The sequence below is a fragment of the Phyllobates terribilis genome, unplaced genomic scaffold, assembly GCF_046119375.1.
Source record: "Phyllobates terribilis strain yellow unplaced genomic scaffold, ASM4611937v1 Scaffold_3__8_contigs__length_932513732, whole genome shotgun sequence".
Taxonomy (NCBI): Eukaryota; Metazoa; Chordata; class Amphibia; order Anura; family Dendrobatidae; genus Phyllobates; species Phyllobates terribilis.
Window position 1 is genome coordinate 556,699,497 of NW_027362763.1, and position 23,285 is coordinate 556,722,781.

General features: G+C 49.6%; 1 protein-coding gene across 1 annotated transcript in view; it reads right to left on the reverse strand.

Annotated features, from left to right (window-relative positions):
• The window catches only part of PLG (plasminogen), a 200,331-nt gene that overhangs the window by 171,842 nt on the left and 5,204 nt on the right, over positions 1-23,285 (reverse strand). The window lies entirely within an intron of this gene.

The following is a 23,285-nucleotide window of genomic DNA, read 5'->3' on the forward strand; positions in this document are numbered from 1 at the left end:
TTAGCGGTAGATGTTGGACGACTACGCCACCCGTTGAATGCAGCGAAGGAGCCGCCGCTGCAGGGCAGACCGCTGAGGCCGGTGGTAGGATTGTGCAGCGTGGTAGTATCACCCCCAACGGGAGGGGCATGGCCCCAGGGCAGCCGACGTGGATGATGGGGGTAGCAGGAATCACTCAGAGACGATGCGGTGTAGTTCAGGGTCTTTACTGGTGATAAAGATAGACCCTCCCGGAGTACTGGCTAGCGATCGGGGCCTGGTCAGTCCTTGAGCAGATGGGATCTCCCCTGGCCAGGCGGAGTTGTAGGCCTCCCAAACTGACTGTACTCTTCTGGCTACCTTGCTAGAGGCGGGTATAAGTAGCCCACGTCCCTGAGTGTACCGTGTGGTGCTCACCCGTATGGCCGGTGACTCGGGGCCTTCTAGTGGCGTCCGCTCCACGACGGCGGTGCTGGTCCCACGCGTGTGACCGTGCCTTCGGGTTTCTTGGCCAGAGGACCTGAAATCCCCTGCCGGGCGGTTTCTGCTGCTGGGTAAAGATTAGTCCCCACAGCCTCGGACTCCGGGTCCGGTGATAGCTTCTCAGTCAGGGCGAGCTCTGCAGCTGCCAGCCCCTGACTCCTTATAGCACTGCTCCCACAGAGCTCCTGATGTTCTTTTCCTATATCTGCTTCTCTTCTCTGTCTCTACTTCTTCTCTACTCACTAACCCTGCCTCAGCCCTAGGTTTATATAGGGGAAGTTCTTCCCCTCCCAGGACTGGGCAGGAGGTGTGGCATGCATAGGATCCCTGACCAAGAGACCTCCCACCTGCTCTCAGACATAACATTGCCGATACTGTGGAAACCAGACCCCTGGGGTGCCACATTCCCCCCTAGTGAAATTTAGTACTCCGGGACTAAACATATTTTTAGAAAAACATAACAAGGTATAAACAATAATAATACAATAAGAAAAACACATAAAGATGGTTACGGCGTGTCCGCAACCGGGTGCAGTTTTGAAGAAAAACAAGGTGTCCATTTCACCAAAAACAGGGAGACGTAACCAGGTAGGGGTCTGTCCTGCCCCGAGTCCTTAACAGTCTCTAGTCCATTCCTAGGTTACGCTCCAACCAATTGTACAAGGATTCCCGGTAAACCCACCAAGGACTCCTAAAAATAACTAGAAACACATAATTATTTACAAGTAACAGACAGGTGACCACAAATAAAACAATTTAAACACTTCAAATCCTCCAACGTGCGGGTAACTGGCCTCTAGTGGCCCTAGTGGACCTATGGAGCTGACTGTCTGGCCCTGAACTACAGGGTGTAGGAGCTGTCAAGGGTAAACTGGGCAGCTGTTTACGGGCTCTTTGGCTCACTAGGGGTACGGCAGGCTCACTATGAGCAGAGGGTTGATCCTCCTGTTCTGCTTGTGTGGAGTCTGCTGCCTCCTGGACCGGCTGCTCTTCCAGCTCTACCTGTTGCTCCGTAGGCACTTGGGATGCTGGTTGGAGGAACGTGAGGACGGGTACCACAACTGCACCATTGACTTGAGTCCAGGACCGAGGTAAGTCTCCGAGCACAGTACTAACCATATCTTCCCTTTCCTCTACGGGTCGAGGGTCTTCTTGCTCTCCTTCTGGGTTCCGTAGCTGTTCGGGACACTTCTTCAGGTGATCCCGGGATACAATGGCTGTGGTTTCCCCTCCGTCTTTACTGATGGTACAAACCTTCGGGTTGTCGTGGCTTGAGGGCAGTACGGTGTACGGGTCCTTCTCCCACTGGTCGTCCAACTTGTGGAGCCGTCTCTTCCTCTTCAAGACCTGCTCTCCGGGTACCAGGGGAACAGCGGGAGCATACTGGTTGTAAGTTTTCTCTTGTCTTTCCCTAGCGAGACAGAGACTTCGCTCCACGCTCTCTTGTACTTTCCGGTACTGCTGCTGCCTCTCTGTGTCCCAGTCTGCTTCCGGTGAAGTGTCCTCGGGTGTCAGGACTCCCATCTCCAGGTCAACAGGTAGCTTACCAGGCCTTGCCCTCATTAGGTAAGCCGGGGTACAGTTGGTGGAACCTACAGGGATGTAGTTGTATAGGTCCACCAGGTCGGGCAGCTTCTCAGGCCACAGACTGCGTTCTTCCAGGGGCAACGTTTTCAGAAGATCCATTACCACCTGGTTCATTTTCTCACAAAGTCCATTAGTTTGCGGATGATAGGGTGTCGTCCTTATCTTCCGGCAGCCATACAGATTGCAGAATTCCTGGAAGACCTCCGCTTCAAAGGCAGGTCCCTGATCCGTCAGCACTTGGTCCGGGTACCCGTGTGGACGGCAGAAATGCTGCTGGAAGGCTCTAGCTGCCGTTTGAGCTGTTAAGTCCTTAACGGGAACGACAACCAAGAACCGGGAGTAATGATCCACAATGGTTAACGCGTAGACGTAGCCACTTCTGCTTGGGGTCAGTTTTACATGATCCAAGGCTACCAGTTCCAACGGCTGCTTGGTGACGATGGACTGAAGGGGGGTCTTCTGACTGGCACGGTCCTTCCTTCTTAGGTTGCACGGGCCACAGTCTCTGCACCACCTCTCGATGGTTCCCCTCATGCCTACCCAGTGGAACCGCCCGCGCAGCAGGAACTCCAGCTTCTTCCATCCGAAGTGTCCAGCCCCGTCGTGGTATGCCTCCATCACCATGGCTGCGTCTCTTCGTGGCACCACTACTTGCCAGATTAGTTCATGCGTCCGGGAGTTAACCATTCTGCGGCACAACTTCCCCTTGTAAAGGAACAGTCGACTCTTCTCAGCCCACAGTTGTTTGGCTTCCTCCGCAGCGTCTGGGTCAAGGCGAGCCTCTGGCCGAGTCAGCATCTCCTTCACCAGTCGGACGGCAGGGTCACTGTCTTGCGTTTCCTCCCAGTTGTAGTGAGGCAAGGGGTTAAACGTAGCGGCTTGCTTACTCCTTACCCGATGGGAATACTGGATAGTCCCATGACGGTGGAACGCGGGGAGTTCGACTTCTTCCAGCCCCTCTGAATCTTCTCCTACGTCCGGTAGGTTTGGCATCCTGGACAGGGCGTCTGCGTTGGTATTGGAGCGTCCTGCCCGGTATTTGATTGTGAACTCGTAGTTGGACAGACGGGCCATCCATCTCTGCTCTAAGGCACCGAGTCTTGCCGTGTCCAGGTGTGTCAACGGGTTGTTATCCGTGTACACGGTGAACCGGGAAGAAGCGAGGTAGTGCTTAAAGCGTTCGGTGACTGCCCACACCACTGCCAGGAACTCTAGCTTAAATGAGCTGTAATTCTCAGGGTTTCTTTCGGTGGGTCGCAGTTTTCGACTGGCGTAAGCGATTACTCGTTCTTTCCCCTGCTGGATCTGGGACAGTACGGCTCCTAGCCCGATGTTACTTGCGTCGGTGTAGAGGATAAAGGGCTGGCTGTAATCAGGGTACGCCAGGATTTCATCCCCCGTGAGGGCCATCTTCAGCTGGCGGAAGGACTCTTCTTCTAACTTCTCCCATTTGAAGGGCGGCTTCTGGTTCTTGGCCTTCCGGGACTGGCCTATCAGGAGGTCCTGCATAGGAGCTGCCTTTTTGGTGAAACCGGGGATGAATCTGCGGTAATAGCCTACCAACCCGAGGAACTGCCGCACTTCCTTTACACTGGAGGGACTTGGCCATTCCTTAATTGCGGTGATCTTATCAGGGTCGGGAGCCACTCCGTCAGCGCTCACCACGTGTCCCAGGTACTGCACCTTTGGTTTTAGGAGGTGACACTTGGAGGGTTTTACCTTTAGGCCGTAGTTTGCCAGAGCTTCGAACACTTCCGCCAGGTGTTTCAGGTGGTCCTCATAAGTCTTGGAATATACGATGACATCGTCCAGGTCCAGGTACAACAGGACCGTCTCGAAGTTTCTGTGGCCCAGACAGCACTCCATTAATCGTTGAAAGGTTCCTGGTGCGTTACAGAGTCCGAACGGCATGCAGGTAAACTCGCTAAGTCCCATCGGGGTGGTGAATGCGGTCTTCTCCCGGTCCGCCTCTGCTACAGGAACCTGCCAGTACCCGCTAGTGAGATCCAAGGTAGAGAAGAAGTTAGCAGATCTTAAAGCAGCCAAAGACTCCTCTATCCTTGGTAAGGGGTACGCATCCTTGTGTGTGATACGGTTGATTTTCCGGTAATCTACACACATCCTCATGGTGTTTTCTTTCTTTTTGACTAAGACTAGTGGAGCTGCCCAGGGGCTACAGCTATCCCTGATCACCCCAGCCTCCTTCATGTCCCTAAGCATCCCCTTGGCGTGTTGGTAGTGTGCAGGGGGTACGGGTCGATACCTCTCTTTTATGGGAAGATGGTCTCCCGTGGGGATGTGGTGTTCTACCCCCTTGACTCGCCCGAAGTCTAACGGGTGCTTACTAAACACTCTCTCGTACTCTTGAACCACCCGATAGACTCCCTGTCTCTGGTGTGAGGGAGTGGAGTCAGTACCCAAATGTAGTTGCTGACACCAGTCCTCCATTGTTTCCTTAGAGCCGTTACCTTCCTCCGGGGAAGATGGAGGCAAGGATTCTACGGACTGTATGGAATTTTGATTGATGGTATACAATTTGGCTAGCGTGGCATACCGGGGCAGGTACACTTCCCTCTTCCCGATATTTATTATGCGAACGGGCACCCTCCCATGGCGTACATTGACCACCCCCCGTGCTGTCAAAATGGTGGGCCTACTGTCTGAGTAAACTGGTTCTACCATTGCCTGGTAATCTCTACCTCTCAGACCAATAGCTGCCCGGCACCAAATCATCATTTCACTTTTTGGGGGCATGGCAATAGGAAAAGGGTCACACATTCTTACGCTACCAATCTCACCACCGGAGAGTTCTATCTGTTGCCGTCGCATCAGTGCCCGGATCTCTTTCTGGAGCACTCGCTGCTGGCCGGAGCTGGCGTTCTTGGCAACCTGCTGTAAAAGGAAAATCACCTCTGCAAGACAATTTTCAATTACATTAGTTCCTAGAGTTATCTTTGGGTGACTTTCGTGCTTGTCAATGTCTACAATGATCAGTCCCTGTGCCGCCAATTCGACTCTACCGATTTTAATGGTCACCTCTTTAAATCCAATCTGTGGCACGGGCTGACCATTGCTGGCGATGATACTCAAGTCATCGTCAGGGTAGCGGGTGATGTCCGAGTCATTCCAGTACTGCTTGAAGAGCACGTACGGGATAGTGGTAACCTGTGACCCGGTGTCCAGTAGGGCACTCATGGGGATGCCATCCAGTACCACAGGCAAGACTGGACGTCCTCCCACATATTTGTCGCGCCAGTTCGATGGGCCTGATGATCTTTTTCCTGGGGTTTGGCCCTCTACCCCAGGTTGTGCCAGTTTAAAGGACAGTACCTTGCCATATGTCCGGGTTGATTGCAGCGGCGGCAGATGGGTTGTCCGTCCTCGTTGTATCGGTCGCTGGGTCTTCCTCTGGCCGGTGGGGTCCTCCTTGGTCGACGCCACGGGATGTCCTCCGGTCCGGATGCCAGCTGGATCTTCCCTGGAGTGGAAACCTGTAAAGACTGCACAGTTCGGGTTAGCGCGGCAACGCTTTTAGCTAGCTCTTGGACCTGATGGTGCAGGTCTGGAGCCGGGTCATTGTTCAAAGCCTGCGCATCAGCTCCCACAGGCCCTGCCGACAAGGGTGCCGCCTCCTGGTGGTAAGTGGTAGTGGGGCGTCTGTGGGTCACAACGCCACCTGGTGCCGGTTCTCGGAGCACCCGGATGGCTCTGTCCTTGAACTGTGCAAATCCCAGATGAGGGTCCTGTAAGGCCATTGCCCGCAACTGGGTTCGGTGGGCATTGCAATATAAACCCTCTATAAATTGTTCAGTCAACAGCCTGTCCTCATCTCCCACGCCGTCAGGGTCGGTCTGCTTAATGGCTCTCAGGGCCTCTTGTAGGTTCAGGGCATAGTCCCTTATACTCTCGTGTGCTCGCTGCTTGCACCCGTAGAATCTAAGCTTGATCTCGGCTGAGGTGCGGGTATCAAAGGTGTCCCTCAGCCGGGTTAGTATCCCTGCAACAGTCCTCCCCCCAGGTGGCCAGGACTTTACCTCCCTTTGGGCTGCCCCGGTTAATTGGGCCACCAGGATGCTCACTTTTTGCTCTTCTGTGAGGGGATACACCTGGAAGAGGCTATCCAGCTTTTCTCTAAAGTCATGCAGGGTATGTGACTCCCCTGAGTACTGGGGTAGCCAGGCCGCTCCCGGGATATAGGGCATGGTGAAAGGCATGACTGCAGCAGCGGTGGCGCTGGCGGGGGTTGAGGCAGTGAAGCTCTCCTCCGTATCCGACATCTTCCTCCCCCCTAGTGGACCGTGGCCTACCTTGCGATGATCCTCTTCCGTAGGTCGCGGCTCCGCAGTGGATCGTCAGGATTGAGGACCTTCCGTCGCGCTCCTGTGACGTCGGCGTCTGCTGGGCTCCTTCCAGGACCTTACGCAACGTCCGGACTTGAGGCGGGGCTTCAGTTCTTGCGCGCTTTCGGAGTCCACGCCCCTCTTCTTCCCGCGCGGCGTCTTCAAGATGGCGTCCAACGGCGGGAAAACTCCACGGATGGCGGGAAGAAGGCAGAAGATGGCGCCGGATGGCGGGAAAACTTCGCGGATGGCGGGAAGAAGGTAGAAGATGGCGCCGGATGGCGGGAAACCTCCACGGATGGCGGGAATCTTCACCACTGGTAAGTTTGAACAGTCTTTTTCAGGCACGCAGTACCCGGTGGTTGCGGGCACGAGATCCTGCCGACCACGCCAAAAGCTGACGCACCCCTGGGCCTGTGTCGCACAGCGTTGCGCATGCAGGAGCTTACCCGGAGCCGGATCTGTTGAGGGTTGTAGTCTCGTGGCGGTGACCCGGTCCGTGCCCAGGGAGTCAGACCAAGCGGCGTTGAATTAGCGGTAGATGTTGGACGACTACGCCACCCGTTGAATGCAGCGAAGGAGCCGCCGCTGCAGGGCAGACCGCTGAGGCCGGTGGTAGGATTGTGCAGCGTGGTAGTATCACCCCCAACGGGAGGGGCATGGCCCCAGGGCAGCCGACGTGGATGATGGGGGTAGCAGGAATCACTCAGAGACGATGCGGTGTAGTTCAGGGTCTTTACTGGTGATAAAGATAGACCCTCCCGGAGTACTGGCTAGCGATCGGGGCCTGGTCAGTCCTTGAGCAGATGGGATCTCCCCTGGCCAGGCGGAGTTGTAGGCCTCCCAAACTGACTGTACTCTTCTGGCTACCTTGCTAGAGGCGGGTATAAGTAGCCCACGTCCCTGAGTGTACCGTGTGGTGCTCACCCGTATGGCCGGTGACTCGGGGCCTTCTAGTGGCGTCCGCTCCACGACGGCGGTGCTGGTCCCACGCGTGTGACCGTGCCTTCGGGTTTCTTGGCCAGAGGACCTGAAATCCCCTGCCGGGCGGTTTCTGCTGCTGGTAAAGATTAGTCCCCACAGCCTCGGACTCCGGGTCCGGTGATAGCTTCTCAGTCAGGGCGAGCTCTGCAGCTGCCAGCCCCTGACTCCTTATAGCACTGCTCCCACAGAGCTCCTGATGTTCTTTTCCTATATCTGCTTCTCTTCTCTGTCTCTACTTCTTCTCTACTCACTAACCCTGCCTCAGCCCTAGGTTTATATAGGGGAAGTTCTTCCCCTCCCAGGACTGGGCAGGAGGTGTGGCATGCATAGGATCCCTGACCAAGAGACCTCCCACCTGCTCTCAGACATAACATTGCCGTTACTGTGGAAACCAGACCCCTGGGGTGCCACAAATACGCCGCGTCAAACCCGCAGCCGCTCCTGCTCGTCAGCACATACTTTTAGTCTATGGAGCCAGGTTGTAACGCTCCATAGGCTTATATTGTAAAAGTCACTTCCGGGTCATGCAGAATGCAACATGACCCGGCCAGTCTGCAGAGCAGTGGCGTCACTGAGAAGAGAAGAAAAGGCACTGGATCCCGAAGAAAGCAGCAGTAGATGAATATATTAATACATTTACACAACATTACATGCATACTGTATATACTCAAATTTAATGAATTAATAACTTAGTGGGGATTCTGCTTCAACATACCGACACATAATAACTATTCCATAAGTTTAGGAAATAAAACAATTAACGGGAGTGCTTCTTTAAATATAGCTTCATGAAAAGTTGCATAAAGCCGACCACCCCCTCCTACTCCACATCCTAGAATCCCTTGGCATCACCGACCTAGCCCTCTCATGGATCTCCTCCTACCTAACGGACCGGACCTTCAGTGTCACCCACTCCCACACCTCATCCTCGCCCCACCCCCTTTCTGTTGGAATTCACCAAGGCTCAGTCGTGGGACCACTACTCTTCTCCATATACACCCTCGGCCTGGGGAAACTCATCGAATCCCACGGCCTCCAATACCACCTCTACGCCGACGACACCCAGCTCTACATCTCTGGCCCCGACATCTCCGCCTTACTATCCAAAATTCCCCAATGCCTATCCGCCATCTCATCCTTCTTCTCCCCCCGTTTCCTCAAACTCAACATGGACAAGACAGAGATAATCGTCTTCCCCCCTAACCGCTCTCCCCAGCTCCACAACCTATCCATCACAATCAACGACTGCACCCTCTCACCCGTCTCCCACGCCAAGTGCCTCGGGGTAATCCTCGACTCCGCCCTCTCCTTTAAGCCCCACATCGAAGCCCTCGCCAACGCCTGCCGACTCCAACTGAGGAACATTGCCCGAATCCGCTCGTTCCTCGACCAGGACTCGGCAAAAATACTCATCCACGCCCTCATCATCTCCCGTCTCGACTACTGCAACCCCCTGCTCACTGGCCTCCCCGCTTCTTACCTCGCACCTCTCCGCACCATCCTCAACTCCGCTGCCCGACTCATCCACCTATCTTCACGTTTCACCCCCGCCTCCCCCCTCTGCCAAGCCCATCACTGGCTCCCCATTGCCCTGAGATCACGGTTCAAAACCCTAAGCCTAACATACAAGGCCATACATAACCTGTCCCCCCCCTACATCTCGGACCTGGTTTCCAGATATGTTCCCCCACGCGATCTTCGCTCCTCTCAAGAACTTCTCCTCTTCTCCCCTCTCATTTCCTCCTCCCACAACCGCCTACAAGACTTCTCTCGTGCATCCGCCATACTCTGGAACTGTCTCCCCCATCACATCCGACACTCCCCCACCCTTCAAGAAAAACCTAAAGACCCACCACTTCCTTCAGGCCTACAGCCCACGCTGAGACCCATCCGCTACACCATCTCACCCTCTCCTCTCCCCCTTCCTCCTGTCTCCCCACCCACCCCCTATAGACTGTGAGCCCTCGTGGACAGGACCCCCTGCCCTACTGTACCAGTGCGCCTCGTCTGATGCTTCATGTTCGTGTCCCTGTCTCCCCTACACTTGTAAAGCGCCATGGAACCTAATGGCGCTATATAAATATTTAATAATAATAATAATAATAATAATAAAGCAAACACCTATGAAGGTGGAAAAGTTCACAGACAAAAAACAGAGAGTCGGGCGTTGGGTTGTATTGCACGCGCTACATATGATATAGAAATGTTAAAGTAGTATATTGGTCACCTACCATGGCAAAAAGTAAATGCCAAATGCGTAGAGAATAGCCAGTAGAACCAACAAAGAACTATGCAAGAAAGTGATACGTGCACATATGCAAATATCAATAAATAAATATACTGTATCAACTCAACAAGCTCTTTGTATCTCCATGAACGTTCAGTTTCATTCAGGGAATATAGAGATGAAGTAACAGTGGCATGTAAACATTTGGGCACCCCTGGTCAAAATTACTGTTAATGTGAACAGTTAAGCAAGTTGAAGATGACATGATCTCTAAAAGGCCTAACGTTAAAGATGACACATTTCCTTTGCATTTTAGGCAAAAAAAAATGTCATTTTTTACATTTTAAAAATTACAAAAAGGAAAATGGGCCGATGCCAAAGTTTGGGCACTCTTGGAGATTTATGTGCTCAGATTACTTTGACCAAGGTTTCAGACCTTAATTAGCCTGTTAGGATTATGGCTTGTTCACTATTATCGTTAGGAAAGGCCAGGTGATGTAAATTTTCCAGCTTTATAAAAACACAACCTCCTAAAAACAGCAGCCATGGGTTCTTCTAAGCAGCTGCCTAGCAGTCTGAAAATGAGGATGGTGGAGGCCCACAAAGAAGGAGAAGCATAAAAGAAGACAGCAAAGCATTTTCAAGTTGCCCTTTCCTCAGTCTGAACTGTAATTAAGAAATGGCTGTTAACAGGAACAGTGGAGGTGAAGATAAGGTTTGGAAGACCAAGCAAAATTTCAGTGAGAACTGCTCATAGGATTGCTAGAGAGACAAATCAGAACACTCACTTGACTGCAAAAGACCTTCAGAAAGATTTAGCAGACTCTGGAGTTGTGGTATATTGTTCAACTGATCAGAGACACTTGCACAAATATGACCTTCATGGAAGAGTCATCAGAAGGTAACCTCTCCTGTGTCCTCACCATAAAATTCAGTGACAGAAGTATGCAAAAGAACATCTAAAAAAGCCTGATGCATTTTGTAACATCTCATGTGGACCGATGAGGTTAATATCGAACTCTTTGGCCACAATGTTCAAATGTATGTGTGGAGAAAAAGAGCACAGAATTTAAGGAAAAGAACATCTCGCCAGCCATTAAGCATGGGGTTGGATCAATCATGCTTTGGGGTTGCTTTGGGGTTGTAATGCAGCCAATGGCAGGGGGAACATTTCATGGGTAGAGGGAAGAATGGATTCAAAGAAATTTCAACAAATTCTTGATGGAGATGTTATGTATGTCACAGCCGACTAGTAGGGCCAGGAGGCACTATTAGGCCCAGACAGAGGTGCCGAGTGGTGGTATAGCTATTCTACGGTGTTGTGCAGTGTGGGGTGTCACAGTGCTCCTACCAGGTTTCTGGTGCTCCAGAACTGTTCAAAGGGTACATCTACAGTACAGACCAAAAGTTTGGACACACCTCATTTAAAGTTTTTTCTCTATTTTCATGACTATGAAAATTGTACATTCACACTAAAGGCATCAAAACTATGAATTAACACATGTGGAATTATATACTTAACAAAAAAGTGTGAAACAACTGAAAATATGTCTTATATTCTAGGTTCTTCAAAGTAGCCACCTTTTGCTTTGATGACTGCTTTGCACACTCTTGGCATTCTCTTGATGAGCTTCAAGAGGTAGTCACCGGAAATCGTCTTCCAACAATCTTGAAGGAATTCCCAGAGACGCTTAGCACTTGTTGGCCCTTTTGCCTTCCCTCTGTGGTCCAGCTCACCCCAAACCATCTCGATTGGGTTCAGGTCTGGTGATTGTGGAGGCCAGGTCATCATCTGGCGTAGCACCCCATCACTCTCCTTCTTGGTCAAATAGCCCTTACACAGCCTGGAGGTGTGTTTGGGGTCATTGTCCTGTTGAAAAATAAATGATGGTCCAACTAAACGCAAACCAGATGGAACAGCATGCCGCTGCAAGATGCTGTGGTAGCCATGCTGGTTCAGTATGCCTTCAATTTTGAATAAATCCCCAACAGTGTCACCAGCAAAGCACCCCCACACCATCACACCTCCTCCTCCATGCTTCACGGTGGGAACCAGGCATGTAGAGTCCATCCGTTCACCTTTTCTGCGTCGCACAAAGACACGGTGGTTGGAACCAAAGATCTCAAATTTGGACTCATCAGACCAAAGCACAGATTTGCACTGGTCTAATGTCCATTCCTTTTATTCTTTAGCCCAAACAAGTCTCCTCTGCTTGTTGCCTGTCCTTAGCAGTGGTTTCCTAGCAGCTATTTTACCATGAAGGCCTGCTGCACAAAGTTTCCTCTTAACAGTTGTTGTAGAGATGTGTCTGCTGCTAGAACTCTGTGTGGCATTGACCTGGTCTCTAATCTGAGCTGCTGTTAACCTGCGATTTCTGAGGCTGGTGACTCGGATAAACTTATCCTCAGAAGCAGAGGTGACTCTTGGTCTTCCTTTCCTGGGGGAATCCTCATGTGAGCCAGTTTCTTTGTAGCGCTTGATGGTTTTTGCAACTGCACTTGGGGACACTTTCAAAGTTTGCCCAATTTTTCGGACTGACTGACCTTCATTTCTTAAAGTAATGATGGCCACTCGTTTTTCTTTACTTAGCTGCTTTTTTCTTGCCATAATACAAATTCTAACAGTCTATTCAGTAGGACTTTCAGCTGTGTATCCACCTGACTTCTGCACAACACAACTGATGGTCCCAACCCCATTTATAAGGCAAGAAATCCCACTTATTAAATCTGACAGGGCACACCTGTGAAGTGAAAACCATTTCCGCTGACTACCTCTTGAAGCTCATCAAGAGAATGCCAAGAGTGTGCAAAGCAGTCATCAAAGCAAAAAGGTGGCTACTTTGAAGAACCAAGAATATAAGACATATTTTCAGTTGTTTCACACTTTTTTGTTAAGTATATAATTCCACATGTGTTAATTCATAGTTTTGATGCCTTCAGTGTGAATGTACAATTTTCAAAGTCATGAAAATGCAGAAAAATCTTTAAATGAGAAGGTGTGTCCAAACTTTTGGTCTTGGACACAGTCGCTCTGGATCAGACAGTGTAGGGAGAGTGCTGCTGAGTTAGGGAGAGATATATAGTGCGAAATAGGTAGTGTAGGGTCTCTAAAGCCTGCCAAATCAAACAAACAGTCCTTCTCAGGACTAATATCCATCCCAGATATCAGGCAGGCAGGCAGGCTGTATAGGAAAAGCAGTGGTTATACCAGCAAACGCTGCATTACAGTCCTGTGTGCTCCTGTTGGTCAAATTGCTAGACTTATCATCCCAGTCTCAGGGGCCAGGAAAAAATATTTTATTTTTCATCTAAATCCTGTATTTTTTTTTCCTCACTCAGACTGTCCAAATATGCATCTTATTAACCTTTTGGTATCCCCTCCCCCCCAAAAAAAAAAAAATGGAGTGTGTCTGTGACTGTTCAGACAGAAAAATATAACTGTGGTTTTGCAGTTCCATGGGTCAAATCTCTGTATTATCCTGTTTTTGGCATTTTTTGCCGTAAAAAAAAACTGTAATAGTGTCTCCCTGACTGGTCAGACACCAATATATCTGTTTAAAAGAGTCTGGTGTAGGCCACAAAAATATAACTGTGGTTTTGCAGTTCCACAGGTCAAATCTCTGTATTATCCTGTTTTTGGCATTTTTTGCCGTAAAAAAAAACTGTAATAGTGTCTCCCTGACTGGTCAGACACCAATATATCTGTTTAAAAGATTCTGGTGTACGTCACATAACTATAACTATGGTTTTGCAGTTCCACGGTTCAAATCTCTGTATTATCCAGCTTTTGGTATTTTTTCCGTAAAGAAAAACAGTAATAGTGTCTCCCTGATTGTTCAGACACAAATATATCTGTTTGAAAGATTCTGGTGTACACCACATAACTATAACTGTGGTTTTGCATTTCCACGGTTCAAATCTCTGTATTATCCACTTTTGGGCCTTTTTTACATTAAAAAAACAGTTTGAGTGTGTCGCTGTCTGTTCAGACCCAAATATATCCATTTAAAAAAGTCTGGTATACGCCAGTAAATTAGAACTGTGGTTTTGCAGTTCCACGGTTAAAATCTCTGTATTATCCAGTTTTTGGTATTTTTTCCGTAAAGAAAAACCGTAATAGTGTCTCCCTGATCGTTCAGACACAAATATATCTGTTTGAAAGATTCTGGTGTACGCCACATAACTATAACTGTGGTTTTGCAATTCCACGGTTCAAATCTCTGTATTATCCAGCTTTTGGCCTGTTTTACGTAAAAAAACAGTAATAGTGTCTTCCTGTCTGTTCAGTCACAAATATATCTGTTTAAAAGATTCTGGTGTAGGCCAGAGAAATAGAACTGTGGCTTTCCTCTTCCACGGTTCTAATCTCCTTTTTATTACCCTTTTTCCATTGATAATGCGAGTGTAAGCTATTTTACTTACAATGGGCAAGGCGCGTGGCAAGCGACGTGGAACTGGACGTTCTGGTGATGGTGCGTGTAGAGGACGGGGCCGTGGCCAAGGTGAAATTGTGCCACAACCAACAGCCACATCTTCTCGCTCCCACTTCTTGACCGAATTACTAGGGAAGCACACTACAACACCAGTATTGCGAACTGATCAGTGTGAACAGGTTATTAATTGGATAGCAGATAATACTTCCTGTTACCTGGGCACCACCACCCCTGGTCTGTCTTCCACACGGTCAAGTATTAGTAGCCGTGAGTCTCGACCGCATACTCCTCCTCACCCTGATGCTCCTTCCTCCCACCATGCCAAGTGTCGTCAGACAGCAACTGATCCCACACTTGGACACTCTGAAGAGCGGTTCACTGGTCCATTTCCATATTTGTGCCCCTCGCCTGCTCGGCTTGAAGTGGTGGAAGAGGAGATCCCATGTAGCGACGCCCAAATATTTGAACAGCCACGGCCACAGGAAGTCGACGCTGGCAATTTGTCACAAGAGGTGGACGATGACGAGACACAATTGCCAGGAAGTGAGGAGGAGGATTGTGGGGCGCAAGTGGAAGAGGAGGAGGTGGTGGATGTTCTAGTAACTGACCAAAAGTGGCAGGAGGACACACAGAGCGAGACCAGCAACAAACAGGGGGAGGGAGGCAGGAAGAAGCAGTGTGGTGGCCGCACACAGAAGGCGGGCAACAGTTCCCCGTAACACCAACACGAGGGACGTTGCCAGTACAACCAGTAGGTCTTCCAAAGTCTGGAATTTTTTTAAAGAACCTGCTGATAACCCCAAAAAGGCCATTTGTACCACCTGCCATGCCAGCATCAGCAGGGGTGACAAAACTACCAGCCTGACCACCACCAGCATGATCAGGCACATGGCAGCAAAGCACCCGACTTTGTGGGGCGAACCCCAGGGTCCACTACCAGTGTCAGCGGGTGTCACCACTGCTTCTTCCGCTGTTGTGCATGTAAGAGAACCCCCTGTTGTGCGTGCAAGGCAATTCCCTGTCCATACTGCATGCAAAGATGCCCCCTCCTCTCAGTCTTCACTTTCTCAAGAAACAGCATCAACGTCCACGTCCCACCGCAGTGTTCAATTGTCCATATCCCAGAGCTTTGAACGAAAGCGTAAATTCGCAGCCAACGCCCCACAGGCCACAGTCCTAAATTCGCACATTTCACGACTGCTTGCGTTGGAAATGCTGCCTTTTAGGCTGGTGGAGACGGAATTGTTCCGCAACCTTATGGCGGTGGCCATCCCTCGGTACTCGGTCCCCAGCTGACACTATTTTGCCCGGTGTGCCATCCCCGTGCTACACAAGCACGGGTCCCAAAACATCTGCCGTGCCCTCAACAACGCAGTTACTGGGAGAGTCCACCTGACAACGGACACGTGGACAAGTGCTTGTGGCCAGGGACGGTACATCTCCCTGATGGCACACTGGGTAAACATAGTGGAAGCCGGGACCCAGTCGGACCTTGGGACGGAACATATCCTCCCCACACCGAGGATTGCGGGCCCTATGTCAGTCAGAGTTGCCCCCACAGTGTACAGCAACTGCGTATCATCCTCCTCCTCCTCCTCATGTTCAGCCTCCATCTCAGATATCACTACAACAGTTACAAGCTGGAAGCACTGCAGTACAGCCTCAGCGAAGCGGCAACAGGCTGTGCTGAAACTCATAAGCTTAGGTGATAAACCTCACACTGCTTGTGAGTTGTGGACAGCTGTGAAAGAACAGGCAGATCTGTGGCTGAGACCACTGAACCTACATCCAGGCATGGTCGTGTGTGACAATTGCAGTAACCTGGTGGCGGCTCTGAGGCAAGGCGAGATCACACACGTACCATGCCTGGCTCATGTGCTTAACCTCGTGGTTCAGCGGTTTCTTAAATCGTACCCCAAGTTGCCAGATCTGCTCGTCAAAGTACGCCGCCTGTCAGCTCATTTTCACAAGTCGGCTACAGCTTCCGCTGCCCTTCCTGTGTTGCAGCAGCGTTTGCAGCTTTCGGCACACCGACTGGTGTGTGATGTCCCCACACGTTGGAACTCTACCATCCACATGTTGCAAAGGATTTGTGAACAGAAGAGAGCAGTTGTGGAGTACCAGCTGCAACAAGCCGTCGATATTCAGGTCAGACTCCACACATAAGACCTCAGGAGTGGACCTGGATGTTTGACATATGTACCATCCTGACAAACTTTGAGGAGTCCACCAAGATGGTGAGTGGCGATGACGCCATCATTAGCGTCAGCATCCCACTTGTCTGTCTTTTGCAACGCTCTCTGCAGAGAATTAAAGAGGAGGCATTGTAGCCAGAGTGAAATGGATCAAGAAGCCATAGCGGACGATTACACACAGCCCAGCCTCATCTCATCCCAACGTGCATTGGGGGACAATGAGGGAGATGAGGAGGAGGAGGAATAACAGGAGCTGGTATCATGCGCTGTAGACGGTAGTACCTGTACAACTGTCATACCGTCGGTTCAGCGTGGGTGGCCTGAGGACAGGGGGGAGGAGGAAGAGGAGGAGGAGGAGGAGAGCATGGTCAGTCATCATCTTGGTGAAGACATGGAAGTCTTGCCCGTTACCAGTCTGGCACGCATGACTTTATGTTACGCTGCCTTAACCGTGACCCTCGCGTTTTCAAAATGTTGGGTGACAGTCATTAGTGGTTGGTGACACTTTTAGACCCTCGCTACAAGGAGAACTTTCACTCTCTTATTCCTGAGGTGGAGAGGTCTGCAAAAATGGGGCAGTACCAGAAGTCCCTTGCTGCAGTACTCATCTGAACACGCTAGTGGCAGAAGTCACAGTTCGTTGCCCAACCAAGGCATACAAGCGAGAGAGACGCAACTCCAATCAAGTAGAGGCAGGGGAACACTGTCAACGTTCTGGGACAGTTTTCTGAGACCCGCCCAGCTTACAGGCCCTGAGGCGCGGGGTACTCTCACAAGGAGTGGAAAGTTTCAAAAGATGGTGAAGGAGTACCTTGCTGACCGTACCAGCATCCTCCGTGATTCCTCTGTGCCTTTTAATTATTGGGTATTCAAGCTGGACACTTGGAATGAACTCGCTCTGTACGCCTTGGAGGTCCTGGCCTGCCCTGCCGCTAGCGTGTTATCGGAGTGTGTTTTTAGTGCCGCTGGGGGAATTATAACTGATAGCGCACTCGCCTGTCAACTGACAATGCTGACAAGCTGACCCTTATCAAAATGAACAAGGGCTGGATTGGGCCAGACTTCTCATCACCACCAAATGACAGCAGAGTAACATAAAGTCAAATCCACTGTGTTATTTCGGGAGGTGTATTCCCTTGCACCGCTTCACACCCACACATGGGTATACGCTTCCTCAGTTCGGCTTTTTTTTGCTCTTCTCCTTGTCCTCAGCCTCCACCACCACTATACCACCAGGGTGACCGTGGTCCATGTTGCCAGCATTGCAAGTTCCTCTATCCTAATTTTTGGCAGCTTTTGCTTGGAAGGCATAGGCAAAGACTATGGGAGACCCACTCCCAAATAATGGGAGTAATATTTTTAATATGCTGTACTGCATGGCTCTTGTAAGGGGCATTAAAACCATCTTGTTAAGCTACTGCGACCTCCACCACTCTTCCAAGGGGCATTAAAACCGTCTTGTTAAGCTACTGCGACCTCCACCGCTTTTCCAAGAGGCATTAAAGCCGTCTTGTTAAGCTACTGCGACCTCCACTGCTCTTCCAATTGGCATTAAAACCGTCTTGTTAAGCTACTGCGACCTCCACTGCTCTTCCAAGGGGCATTAAAACCGTCTTGTTAAGCTAATGCGACCTCCATCACTTTTCCAAGGGGCAAGAAAACCGTCTTGTTAAGCTAATGCGACCTCCACCACTTCACCAAGGGGCATTAAAACCGTCTTGTTAAGCTACTGCAACCTCCACGTCTCTTCCAAGGGGCATTAAAACCGTCTTGTTAAGCTACTGCGACCTCCAGGTCTCTTCCAAGGGGCATTTAAACCGTCTTGTTAAGCTACTGCAACCTCCACGTCTCTTCCAAGGGCCATTAAAACCATCTTGTTAAGCTACAGCAACCTCCACCACTCTTCCAAGGGGCATTAAAACCATCTTTTAAAGCTACTGCAACTTCCACATCTCTTCCAAGGGCATTAAAACCGTCTTGTTAAGCTACTGCGATCTCCACCACTCTTCCATGGGGCATTAAAACAGTCTTTTTAAGCTTCTGCGACCTCCACGTCTCTTCCAAGGGGCATTAAAACTGTCTTGTTAAGCTACTGCGACCTCCACCACTTTTCCTAGGGGCATTGATATTGTCTTTTTATTCCACTGCGACCTCCACGTCTCTTCCAAGGGGCATTAAAACCGTCTTGTTAAGCTACTGCGACCTCCACGTCTCTTCCAAGGGGCATTTAAACCGTCTTGTTAAGCTACTGCAACCTCCACATCTCTTCCAAGGGGCATTAAAACCATCTTGTTAAGCTACTGCGACCTCCAACACTCTTCCAAGGGGCATTAAAACCGTCTTGTTAAGCTACTGCGACCTCCACCGCTCTTCCAAGGGGCATTAAGACCGTCTTGTTAAGCTAATGCAACCTCCACCACTTTTCCAAGGGGCCTTAAAGCCGTCTTGTTAAGCTAATGTGACCTCCACCTCTTTTCCAAGGGGCATTAAAACCATCTTGTTAAGCTACTGCAACCTCCTCCACTCTTCCAAGGGGCATTAAAACCGTCTTGTTAAGCTACTGCGACCTCCACCACTTTTTCAAGGGGCATTGATATTGTCTTTTTATTCCACTGCGAACTCCACCATTCTTCCAACGGGCATTGCATTTCCTCCTAATTGTAGTCAGCTTTTGCTTTTCAATGCATAGGCGAACACTAAGGGAGACCCACTCCCCAATAATGGGTAGAAGGTTTTTAGTATGCTGTAATCCACATCTGTTTCAAGAGGCATTGCAGTTCCTCATAATTTTTGGAAAGCCTTCCATTCACTGCTTAGGCCAACAGTGCACAGGAGACCCAGTTGCTATAAATGGAAAAAAACAGTTTAGTTAAGGCCCTCTGACCTCCATGTCACTTCCAAGGGGCATTGGAGTGCCTCAAAATTTTTGGTAGGCATTGCACTCACTGCATGCCCTATAATTATGTAGCCGAACCTCTCCTTTTGGTACAGAAACATATCCTACTAGACATGTGTGGTTGACTGGCCTGATATTGATGTGAATGGTCCCTGTTCCTCCTGCTCTTTGCCACCACCTCATCCTTCATTCATCAACTGAAGCTTTGTTTTAACGGGAGTCATAGAACTGGGATAGTAGCAGGAAAACATCCAGCAATCCTCGGAGGAAGTAGGATATGCGCCAAAACGCTGACCACCTCAGGCCTAGCCGCCACTACATACATGCGCTTGCATTCCAAGAAAACAAAGCAGATGCTATCTTCTATCATCATCATCATGCTCCTCGCCTTGGCACTCTCAACTCCCCTGATGGAGAAGCCAGGGCCCACCGGAGGAGTCTGGTTCTCTGGTGGGCTCGTCCAATTCTGCCCTAAAGCAGGCCGGGCTAAGAAAAGTGTGTGGGGGGGATGTTCCAAGGCGAAATAGGGGCGGCTGGGGACTGTTTACGGACACCCGGACCGCACCCAGGCGGCAGGGGACTGTGTGTGGACACCCGGCCGCGGGGCGGCTGGGAACCGAGTATGGACACCCAGCCGCCCCCTGGCGGCTGGGGACCGAGCGTTGACACCTGGCCACCGGGCGGCTGGGGACTGAGTATGGATACCTCGCTGCCGAAGCAGCCATGAGGTAGTGGCCAGCTTCGGCCTCCTCCAAACTAAAAGGCCCCATTTCAAGTGCAAGCAAGCTAGCAGTATGGTATTGCAGCCTGGGGGTGGGTGGGTGGCAGGCTGCATACTTGCGCTTGCATTGCAAGGAATGGGGGAGGCACAATTGAACATTGCCCTGGGACAAGGACTTGCACGGGGATAGTTGCAAGTCTGCATCTTCTTATCTGGAAAGGATCACTTCTGATGGGCACACTTTTAGGCAGTGACCTGGTGTCAGAGATGCTTTCAGGGGTCTTCCCCATGCTGTTCCCATGTCTTTTCAGCACTGTATGCATGTGTCACACAGCACATGGCCAGATAAGATTGTAAAATGTTAAAATGAAATTTCCCGGTGAATGCATTTGTCGCGGTTGAAAGCAATACAAAAGTGCAAAAACGCATAAAAAATGCTACCTGTGAACATAGCCCAAGGTGTGGAGGAGTATTTTTGTTTTTGGTTATTTATTTTACCTTATACACAAGTCTTTACCCTGGAAAGGAAGCTCCTTAACATATTTCACAGGAAAACCGTTTCAGTTTAGTTTTTGAACATTTTATTGTGAGCTCGTTAAAGTGGCTTAATACCTCGGACCACGTTGTTGACAGCAGTGACCTGGGGGTCAGAATTGCATCTTGGAGCAATGCCCATGCTGTCCTCATGTCTTTTGAGCATTGTCACTATCGTTTTGGGCACTTATTAGGCTTTCTACAGACTGCCGGGGGTGCCGCCGCAAAAATGCTCGGGTCTCTCATAGACTAACATTGGGCTCATTGCTCGGGTCGAGCACCCGAGTATCACGGCGAGCTCGGCCAGAGCTTCGTGCACCCAAGCATTTTAGTGCTCGCTCAATACTAGTCATTACACAAACATAACACCGTCTGTAAAAAAATATGAAGCTGAAAAGAGAATGGCTACTACAAATGGATAATGATTAGTGTTGAGCGAGTATGTCTCATTAACCCTTTCAGCGAGCACGCTCGGGTGCTCGCCGAGTATTTTGCCGTGCTCGGCATTTCTTTTACTGTCGCTGCGGCTGCAAGTGTCACGGCTGTTAGACAACTGTGACACATACAGGGATTGCTTGTCAAAGGAATTGCTTGTCAACAGATTTTACAATAGCCCTCAAAATCCCCTGATCTGAGCATCATTGAAAATCTGTGGGAGTGTGTCAGTGACATTTAGCGTCTCTCCCTCACACACCACCTCCTCATCTCGCCCCCTATCTGTCGGTTTCCCCCAAGGTTCAGTTCTAGGACCCCTGCTCTTCTCCATTTACACCCTCGGCCTGGGACAGCTCATAGAGTCTCACGGCTTTCAGTATCACCTCTATGCTGATGACACACATATCTACCTCTCTGGATCTGATATCCCCTCCTTACTAACCAGAATCCCACAATGTCTGTCTGCTATTTCATCTTTCTTCTCTGCTAGATTCCTAAAACTTAATATGGATAAAGCTGAATTCAAAATCTTTCCACCATCTCACTCAACCCGCACACCTGACCTATCTATCAAAGTTAATGGCTGTCCACTCTCCCCAGTCCCGCAAGCTCACTGCCTTGGGGTAACCCTTGACTCTGCTCTCTCCTTCAAACCTCTTATCCAAGCCCTTTCCACTTCATGCTGCCTCCAAGTCAAAAATATTTCCCGGATCCGTACGTTCCTCAACCATGAATCCGCAAAAACACTATAGTGCATACCCTCATCATCTCTCGCCTCAACTACTGCAACCTCCTGCGTTGTGGCCTCCCTTCTAGCACTCTCACACCCCTGCAATCTATCCTAAACTCTGCTGCTCACCTAATCCACCTGTCCCCAAGCTATTCCCCTGCCTCTCCCCTCTGCCAATCCCTGCACTAGCTCCCCATTGCCCAGAGACTCATGTTCAATACCCTAACCTTGGCATACAAAGCCATCCAGAACCTGTATCCTCCATACATCTGTGATCTAGTCTCCCGTTACCTACCTGCACGCAACCTCCGATCCCCATAGGATCTCCATCTCTACTGCCCTCTTATCTCCTCTTCCCACAATAGCATACAAGATTTCTCCTGTGCATCCTACCTACTCTGGAATTCTCTTCCCCAACATGTCAGACTCTCGATTACCGTGGAAACCTTCAAAAAGAACCTGAAGACCTACCTCTTCCGACAAGCCTACAACCTGCAGTAACCCTTGCTTCAAGACCAGCTGTTCCCTTACACCCCCCTTCTAGATTTTGAGACCTCGCGGGCAGGGTCCTCTCTCCTCCTTACCAGTCGGTGACTTGTCTTTGTTCAAACTATTGAAATTGTTGTTTGCTACGTATACCCCTTTTTCACATGTAAAGCGCCATGGAATTAATGGTGCTATAATAATAAATAATAATAAGAAGAAGAATCTGTGGCTAGACCTCAGAATAGCAGTGAATGCAAGACGACCCAGGAATCTCACAGAACTGGAAGAATCTTCCAAGGAAGAATGGATGAAAATCCCTCAAACAAGAATTGACACTTGTCTGGCCACAAAAAGCGTTTACAAGCTGTGATAATTTGAAAAGGGTGTGCTAGAAGGTACTAACCACGCAGGGTGCCCAAATTTTTTATTGGCCCATTTTCCTTTTTGTAATTTTTAACATGTAAAGGATAAAAATATATATTTTTTTCTTTTGCCTAAAATACAAACAAAAATGTGTCATCTTTAACTTTAGGCCTGTTAGAGATCATTTCATCTTCAACTTGCTTAACTGTTCACATTAACAGTAATTTAGACTAGGGGTGCCCAAACTTTTACATGCCACTGTATATTTAATAAAATTACTATTTTATCATGATATAGGCCCCAATTTATTAATATCAGCATTGTTCATGCCGGACTTGGTGAGGGGTCATGCTGGGGTCAGAAGTGTCTGATTCATTAAAAAATAAAAGATGTGTACTTAGTCACAAATCTTAAACTAGTTGCACAGCACACTAGAGAAAGGGCTTGCTCCCACTTAAATCGGATTGTATTGCTACTAATTTAATCCTAAAATCAAATTGTGATTGCAATCGCAACTGGCATCGCACATATAAGTCTATGGGTGTGTGTGATACATCGCACTGCCATCAGATATCACCCGAGTGCAGTGTGAATTCCGCCGACACGGGCAACAGAGAAGATGGAGAAATTAATTTCTCTGTCTCCCCCGAAGCTGTGCTGCGATCCTCTCATGAGAGACAATCACAGCACAGAGCACTGACACTTGGCTCAAGCTCGCAGCAGAGCAGGAGCCGAGGATCAATAGCATATCACAACCGATGCTCTCGCATTGTATGTGATACACTAGTGGGTTGCCGGCCTAAGACTTGTGAAGTGAGGTATCCCACAGCTAGTTATGAATTACAGGTGCTTCTCACAAAATTAGAATATCATCAAAAAGTAAATTTACAGG